Source organism: Ricinus communis, chromosome 10, assembly GCF_019578655.1.
Source record: "Ricinus communis isolate WT05 ecotype wild-type chromosome 10, ASM1957865v1, whole genome shotgun sequence".
Lineage (NCBI taxonomy): Eukaryota > Viridiplantae > Streptophyta > Magnoliopsida > Malpighiales > Euphorbiaceae > Ricinus > Ricinus communis.
In genome coordinates this window covers 6,379,389-6,389,346 of record NC_063265.1, presented here as the reverse complement: position 1 = coordinate 6,389,346, position 9,958 = coordinate 6,379,389, and positions in this window count along the sequence as shown.

The following is a 9,958-nucleotide window of genomic DNA, read 5'->3' as shown; positions in this document are numbered from 1 at the left end:
ACTATCTCATTACTAATTTATTATTTATAAGTTTGTGTCAGTTTGAGGTGGATAATGGAACAATTACATCCTATGTTCAAATGACTATTTTTTTTTCTTTTAATTTTATCATCGTGACAAGTGTGTATTCTCTCGTAGAGTAAACTTTAAAAACTACTAAACACATTCTTCCATAATATTATATTTGGTTGAAATCCATTAAAAAATTTATATCATTTGAGAAAAAGATACTATAAAAATATCAGCTTTGCTTTGCATTTCTTTTAGGCATCCGCCACAGTTTCGATTTATTTTCAAATAGTTCATTTACTTATATATCATATATCATATATTTACGTCTGCATAAAAATTCTTTTATTTTCATTTACGTTTGAAGTGAGCTGCTCATATGTTATATCATATTATACTAAACTAAAGAGATATACATATTATATCTGTATTATATTATGATCCAAGTCTAAGTTTTGAAAAAAAGAAAAAATAAAATCTACCGCCGTTAGACCTAATTGGATTTAAAAAATCTTATTTTTTTGAACATGAAGAGATAAGGAAGCCATCGCAATTGCCAGAAATACTAAGCCCACTAAAGGCACAAAAATGGAGGGTAAGCTGTTGAGAATCGTTATAGAATGGACACCTCGATTTAATATTTGTACCTGTTATTTAATTTTTTTATTATATATTATGTTATTTTTATATAGGCGAGGTGCCTCTTTGTGGTCTTAGCTTGAGGATACTCATCTGCCTTGAGTTTACAGCATGAGGATTAATAGAATGGACAGCTCTCGGCTCCTCTTGGTATCAGAGCCATTGGTGACAGAGAAGAGAAACCCAATCACAATGACTTCAGAAATCACTACCTACACTTCAACCCTGCAACTCTCTCCTTCATGTAAGAAAACCATATCCAACAAGATAGACCATCTTGTAGAAATTTCTCATATACCTGAGAATGTTCAAATAGAAAACACCCTTGCACCTATTATGAACCCATACAATATCTTTAAAAAATAAAACTTTGTCAGAAAAACCTTTAACCAGATTATCCATAAACAACCCCTTTCTATAAAAGAATATGTCCAATCTTCTTCTCTTTCTCAATGTTCTCTCACTGCTACCACACAGGAGCAGTATGTTACTCTCGAAATCCCAACATCCTTCATAGAACAGTGGAGGAAACAAGGCTATACACATCTCCATCTTGGAGAAGTTAGACTAGTCCTATCCTATCATGGAAGGATGGGTCTACCAGTTACAGCCCGTATGTCGCTACTGGACACCAGATACCTCAAGTACGAACATGCAGTAATTGGCACAATCGTCACAACACTCAACACAGGAAGTGTTGTTTTGACCTTCTTCCCCAATTTCAATCTATCTCTTAACGATCCCTATCTATCCACTGCACTTAAAGTACAAGTCCAGATAATAGGAGCAAATCAAGTAGATAACACTCTCTCTGCGACTCTACATCATCAGATAGTCTACAGATTACAGGATCATGCCTTTAATCTGCAGATTCCAGGCTTTCAAGCCTCCTCTAATGCTCTGTTCATTATGGCTGACTCTGGCCAGATTCCTACGATTGTCCAGGCCCCCAAGCAACTGGCCAGATTCAAAAGTTGATCCCAACTGAATGGGTAACCAACTACGAAAAGCTTCAGGCATCCCAAGCTAAGCCTGATCAAGCTACTGACCCTCTTTTTGTCAATCAAAAGGACGGGACTGTCAAGACGATCTTCACAAAGATAGGAGAATCTTCTTCTGCACCAACTATCTTCCAAGCATCAATGATTCAGCCTGTATCTAGACCTAGAGAAAAGATCCCTATCCACTCATTCCAGTCTTCTGGGCACCAGATCTATGCTGCCAGAGTAAAAGAACACTTCATCTGGGATGTGGACCCAGGAATGTGCCGATCAGGATGTACTTGTGGAGATGATCTAGATTTTGCTGAACCATGTTTTCAGCGTTCTAAGAAAGATCCAAGAAATATGACTCCAGAGACTCCATGTTCAGTCATGGAACCAAGGCCGGATGATCGGGATCCAGACGGTCCTTGGATTAGCATCCACAAGAGACAAAAAGAAAATCAAAACAAAGCTCCTCTCCCAATTTTTAAGAAAGCCTTAGACCTTCTTGCAAAAGAAGGAAAGACTGTCCTTGACATCACTTTTGATGAAATGAAGGCACTTTTGGCCCAACTGGGAGTAGAATTTGGGAAAAGTCCTTCTGCAACCTGTAGAAAGAAAATCCAAGCTGATCTACCAGTAGTACAACCACCAATCCAAGGTTGTTACATGTTCCATCCGGAAGACTTCCCTCCTCTAGGGAAAACGGAGAATAAGAGATCTGAAATCCTTCCTTCAAAGATTACTCCTTCCGGATCTATAGAGCCCCTCACACCACCAGAAGAGGTTCTGAACTGGCAAACCACCAACTCTATTGTCCAGAATTCCTATTTAAAGAAAATAGATGGAAAACTGGATCAGGCTCTACACCTGGCTCATAAACTGGATCACAAGTTGGATACATTCTCTCAAGAAGTACTCCAGCTTTATTCATCGCTCACTGCCAAACATCAAGCTCTGGATAAAGAGCTTCGAGTTCCTCAGCCGATCACTCCAGCCTTCATGCAAAAGGAAAAGGAGATAACAAGGCTAAAAAGGCAAATAGACCAGATTGAGCATGATCTTCGAAAAGATCAGTCTACTGTAATCCCATCTTTTACATCAGCAGCTTCTACATCTTCTGCTATTGCTCCCTCATATTACTCTTCATTTCCCTTCCTCCCACAGCCAGAACAACAACAAGAAACCTTTTATCAGCCCTTTTGCACTTTTTCTCATCTTTACCCAAAAGACTCAGAAATCCAGCAAAAGAAAACCTCTTTTTCTCCAGCCTCTAAAGAAAAACTACTAGAACAATCTCTCATCAGCCCCTATGATTCTGATTCCTCCTCAAACACCTCAGAAATAGCGGATATTACTGAAATCCTGATGAATACTTCTACTACTGATCCCAGACCAGAAGTAGTGGAACCTGAGGATGAGGATGCACAGTCATTCTTTGCTCCTACTGGAGCTCCTTACCCAAGGTCAAAACTAAGAGGACCTTGGTTCTCTTTTGATGACTTGCCTCCATCAAAATGGAAAGACAAGCTTTCTGAATTCTTGGCATGGATCGATCTCCAAATGACCCTTGAAGGGGCCACACTCAAAAAGGTTCTTGCCGAATTTGTCACAAGGTTCACAGGAAGTTTAAAAGATTGGTTTCAGTCACAACCTGAGTATACCAGGCTTCAATTTGTGGCACTGCCAACTCCTTCAGCAGTAGTTACAATCCTCCATAATCAGTTCTTTGGAAGTTATGATCTTGTCATACGACAGCAAAAATAAGAGTTCTTTGATCGAAAATGTTGTTCATTAAAGATGAAAGATCTGGAAAGACATTATTCTGCTATGTCTAAACTCTATTATGTCATTGGAGGACATGACGGTGATGATACACTGAAGTATACTTTCATCACCTCTTTACCGGATGAAATACAACCAGAGGTCAACAACATGATTGCTGCAACAAAGAAACCAATCACCTCTATCACACTTGGAGAAATATGGCAATTCACTCTCTCTTCCATCAAGAGACTCTGTGATTAACAGGAATTATTCAGACGGTTATCTCAAAGGGATTTGATAGTCCAGAAGGCCTGTAATAAAAATCATCTCAAGATCAAATGCAAGGCCTCAAACTGCGTCTGTTCTAATCATAAGAAGAAGACTGGGTATCATTTCCAAAAATACCCGCGCAGAAATAAGGAGGTCAGAGAAAGGAAGAAACGCTCAAAAGGATTCAGATATTTTCGGAAGAAACGAAATCAAGGTCACAAATCTGACAGATGCTACATCTGCAAAAGAAAGGGACACTATGCAAAAAACTGTCCTCAGAATCCGGAAAAATCAGCAAGGATGATTCAACAAGTCAGCATGTCTATGTCCCTTCCAAACTCATTTGAAGAAGATATAGAATCTCTCCTCTCAGAGCAAGATGATCTTACTCTAGAAAGTCTTTTTGGGATTGAGACAGAATTTTCAGATTCCACAGAATCCTCACAAGAGTCCTCTTCAAACTCGGATGAAAGTGGGATCCCAATTTTGATGATCAGTCTCTCTCTGAGACAAGAAACTTAAGAAGATATTCTGAGAGATGTGATGCAGTATCCTTTCTCTCCATATCCACTCCCTCAGTTATCTCAGTTTGCTACTCCACTCTCATCTCTAGAGTCATCTCAGCTTACAACTAAAATACCTCCAGTTCCTTATGTTCCCATACAAATTCTGCCCTCAAAATATGCAAAACCTGTCCCAGTTATAGCTTTCTTTGACACTGGAGCTCAAAAAAGCATGATGAATCCAAAGGTCCTTCCATCTGAATACTGGAAGCCCCATAATCAGTTTTTCAGGGCAGCCAATGGTCAAAGCTTCAAAACTACTATGATCACAAGACAGAAAATCGGAATACAGTTTTTTCCTGATTGCGTAGTATGGACGCATATCATCGGTTCGGATCTTCCAAGCAAGGATATTCTAATAGGGTTTGATGTTTACCATCAAGCTCAGAAGCTCCAGATTCTGCCAACTGGCATAAAATTCAAAAGACAATTTCGGCCATACACAGAAACCTCAAATCTGTTCGCTATAACAGATACGAGTCCACAATTCCTACAATACACAGAAAAATTCCTTCAGTTTTGTCCAGAATCTCATTCACACTTTCAACACCCTCTTCCTCTATGGAAAAATCCTCAGTTCTATATCAGCCTCCCTTTCAAGCTCAATGAAGACATCAACCCAACAAAGGCCACACATGGGAATGTCTCCTACAGATCTGGCCCTTGCCAGATCGGAATGCTTAACCCTGCTATAGCAAGGCCTCATTGAGCCCACAACCTCACAATGGGCTTGTCAAGCCTTTTATATGGAAAAACGGTCTGAAAAAATACAAGGAAAAAAGAGACTTGTCATAGACTACAAGCCCTTAAACCATTTCTTACAAGACAACAAATTTCCTCTCCCTCGAATCTCAAACCTCAAGGTCCATATCCAAAAGGCCCAATTCTATTCCAAATTTGACCTAAAAGCGGGCTTTTGGCAATTGGGTATCCAGCCCTCAGAGAGATACAAAACAGCCTTTTGTATCCCTAATGCACAGTATCAATGGACAGTCATGCCTTTTGGGCTAAAAACGGCCCCATCACAATTTCAAAAGACCATGATTGAAATCTTTGGGCCTATCCTTTATTCCTCTTTGATCTACATAGATGACATTCTTCTATTCTTAGAAACAGCTGAGGAACACCATCAACTCCTACAACAGTTCCTCGCCATCATTCAAAAATATGGCATCATGCTGTTAGAAAAGAAGAGTCTTATTGGCCAACAGGAGATAGAATTTCTTCGCATGCATTTCAAGAACGGCCAATACACATATGGTTCCCATCTGACGAAGGAACTTGATCACTTCCCAGAAGAGAACCTTTCAGTAAAATAAATTCAATAGTTCCTTGGGATTTTGAATTATGTCAAGGAAGCCATTCCACACCTGTCTAGTTACACATGTCATCTCTCAAAGATGCTCAAGAAGGACCCTCCTTCTTGGGGGATAGAGTAAACTACAGCTGTCAAAAAACTAAAAGAGCTGGCCCACAATCCTCCACCTCTCACAATTCCGTCCACATGAGAACTCATTCTTCAAACAGATGCGTCTGATTATGCATGGGGGGCTATCCTCCTAGAGAAGCTCCATGACAAAGAACAATTATGTGGTTATGCATCTGGACAGTTTTACTCTTCAGAAAAGCATTACCACACAACCTATAAAGAAATTTTGGCGGTCAAGTACGGGATAAAGAAGTTCGAATTCTTCTTGATTGGACAGCACTTCCTAGTTCGGATGGATAACTCCTCCTTCCTGAAAATCCTTGAATCCAACCAGAAGGTCTTACCTGAGCCTCAATTATTGCGGCTAAAATCATGGTTCGGTAGGTATGATTTTAAAGTTCAGCATATAAAAGGGACAAGAAATCTAATTCCCGATTTCTTATCCAGACTTTCAAAACCACAAAATCAACCTATAGTTCTTCTCACCTCGACAGTAAATCTTTCTATAATCTTTATGGCTTCTTCATCTTCAAGAACCACGCAACAACCTCCCTCACCACCAGATCTTCCCACCAACCTCACAATCAAACAAGTCACTAATTTTGCCCGAAACATGATGTTCCACTATCTGGCAACTTTTCAACAAACCTTCTCACTACCAATGCAACCCAACTTTTTCTTCCCAGACTACCCTTGGTGTCTGATTTATCACCTATCTCCTACTCATCCGCGGATTGAAAATGAGTTATGGTTCCTATGGTGTCTTTCTACTATTTGTCATCATACTATTGAAATCCCCATCATGGATCTCTTATATTTTTTCAATAATGAGACAAACTCGGGATCATATCCATGGAGATACCTTACTTGGTTCAAAACTCCATACCAATGGACACAGGAGCTCCTTAAGCTTATTCATGACAACAGATTATTCACAGATAATAATCCTAGAGCTTCGGAGTACCATGCCATTTTCATCTTGCACAGGCCTTATCTCCAATTCTTGGAAAACACTTATGCAACTCAAAATTTCTGCCATTATTAGAGAACACTTGATAGTCCTCTGCATCTGGCTCCTCCAACGATCATAGAAAATCTAAAGCGGGCCCTGCAACTCAGAAATGAATTAAGGACGACTGATGTCTCTGCACCATTAGTCTGCACCTTTAATGGACATCTATGGACTGGACAACTCAATGAATATTTCACCTTTCCTATACTTCCGACCCCACTGGATGATCCAAACCTGACCAATGAACAGAAAGAGGCCATCATGCAAGACTCTCAGCCTATGGATGATGATATTTTCTAACTACTGATGGACGTATGTATCCTCCTCAATAATCCAAAAGATAGTGGTTGTGTATGCTAGACATCAGGACAAAGAAAGATGAGATGTCAATTCCATCTTTCGGTGAATTATTCTCACATGGGTATAGTAACATCATTATTGGGTCTTTTGTCTTACGAAGCATATGAAGCTGTCGGCCATTATTGTAAAGCTGTTGGCCATTATTGCTCTTTACTTTTACTTTTATAAGTGGAGCATTATTAAGACTTTGTCTTAATATGCATGTGAAACTGTCGGTTCATGTATTATTAGCTATCAGTATAGTATTATGGGTCTTACTTTTGTAAGTGGGAAATCGAGATAAGATTCCCACAGTCTCTCTTTGTCATTTTGCATGAACACTTCTCCCGATATAAGGAGAAGTCTATTGAGAATAAAAGGCAAGCAAGTTTTCCTCTTTCATCTATGTCTATCATACTCTTTCTTATGGCTCTCTAAATTTCTTCCTTCTCTTCTTCTCGATCCATTGGCAATGAATTAATTGTGGCTACAATCTGTTTCTTCTATGATCCAAAAGGGCTAACTCGGCTATCGAGGTCCAAAAGAGCAAAAAGACCCCCATGGCGAGGTGCCTCTTTGTGGTCTTAGCTTGAGGATACTCATCTGCCTTGAGTTTACAGCATAAGGATTAATAGAATGAACAGCTCTCGGCTCCTTTTGGTACTTTAATATATTTTTATATTTATATTTTTTAATTAAATATATTTATATTTTAATATATCAATAGAGAAAAAGTAAAATATAAATAATAAAATGAAAAGAGATATTTTGGTGTTATAAAATATATTAACTTACTAATGTAAAATTTATTTTAAAATTTTATTTATTTTATTAGCACTTAGTTTAGCTATACCAATTTCTATATAATTTAATTATGTAAAATTCTAAATTAAATTTTATTTAATTCGAAGGACATACATTTTAAATTTATAAATAAATATCATATATTTTATTACCAAATAAAATATAAGTATGGAATTTATGACATGGACTTGGGCACTTCGAGATTCAATTTCTCGAACTAGACAACTGCAAATAACGCACTATTTCTTTTTTGTTGAAAATGCTAACACGTCTTCTACGGCATTGGCGTTGAGAAACTCCTAAAAGTTCCTTCTTCATACTCTAAAAATCAAAAATTTTGTTACTCAATTTATCAATACAGTTTAAATAAGGTCAATATTTCTTTAGTTGCGCCTTTTATGCACATTAGGTTAATGTAAGATTTTTGCATATCAACTTAGACTTCCGAAACTATAAATTTGAAGAATTTTATATTCAAATTTCATTATAGACTTATAACTAGCTTAATATCTGCCCTTCATGCGGCTTAATAATAATAAAATTTAAAAAACTACTAAAATTAAAAATAAACAATTTCATATTATATAAATATAAAAAATATTAAATTAGGAGAAATAAAAAATTTGATAGAATTGAAAGGTCAGAGTATATTCATTAAATATTATAAAATTATATAATATTTAAAATTTCTATACAATTAATAAAAAAATTATTGAAAAAAATAAAAAGCTATAAATAAATGTGAATTTAAAAGAAAATGAATAAAAAATAATTAAACTATAAAAAAGAATATAAAATTTATTAATGAACTCAAATTAATAAATAAAAAAATATATATATCAAATGAATAATTAAGTTTAAAGCAAGATCTTATAATATACTAAGAATATCATACAAAGATAAAATGAAATGAATAAATAAATTAAAATAATAACAAAAAATGTGCATATAAAAATTTAAATTTTTAAAAAATATTATTATTACAATTATAGATTAAAAAAGAAAAGAATTAGTTTTATAAATTAGTATTTATAGAAAAGTGACAAATGTCATGCTTTAATAACCCTACATAGCAAACTGTGGTGAAACCATATATATATATAAAATTATACATAAAATTTAATAGAATTTTAATATTTTAAAATATAATAATAAATAAATATTTCTAAATATTAGTTTTGAAAGATAATTATATTATTAATGTAATATAAAAATTATTTTTGAAGTATTTATTAATTAATTTTTATATTCTATAAATGTTGTTGATATTATTATTTTTTAGAATGAAAATATTATATAATTAGAAATTGACTTATTAGTTAATATAATATTAAAAAATAATTTAGAATATTATTTTTCTAGAATTAGAATCATTACTTAATTAGAAAATTAATTTGTTAGTTAAAATAACATTAGAATTAAAATCTTATTTTTAGGATAATTAAAATGATATTCTTTAGGATTAGAATTATTATTTAATAATTTAATTTATTAATTAATAAATTAATAAAAATAATAAAATAAAACATAAATTTAAATTCTATGTGTTAAAAATAAATACGCACGTAAAAGAATTTTATATATCATAACAGTGATACAGATGCCTAAAAAATTTATGTTTCAAAAATTAATATATAAATAGATACACAACACTTGATAAATATCTAAATAGTAAAATAATATTTTGTATATAAAAATTATATTATAAACCTTATAATTAATAAAAGCAATGAAACAAATTAAATAATCGTAAAATACATTTTCAAGATATTGATTTTGTTTTTCATACAATTGATATTATTAAGTGCAATAATTTAGATTAAAATGCACATGAGATTTAGTTTAAATAGTAAGAGTGTTTGCTATTCGAAAATAGAGGTTTTGAGTTCAATATCTTGTATTAAATGTATTTTTGTATTTATTATAATGAATATTAATGAATAGCTACTACTTACTATTTTTATTGTGTAGTCTCACAATCTATTAAATATTTTATAAATTAAAAAGAACGGAATAAAATCGACATAAAAACTGCTATATTTATATTTTATTTAAATTTTTTTTATTTTAACTTGATTTATACACTATAACTAATAAAAAATAATATATATATATATATATATGAATATTTTATACTTTAATA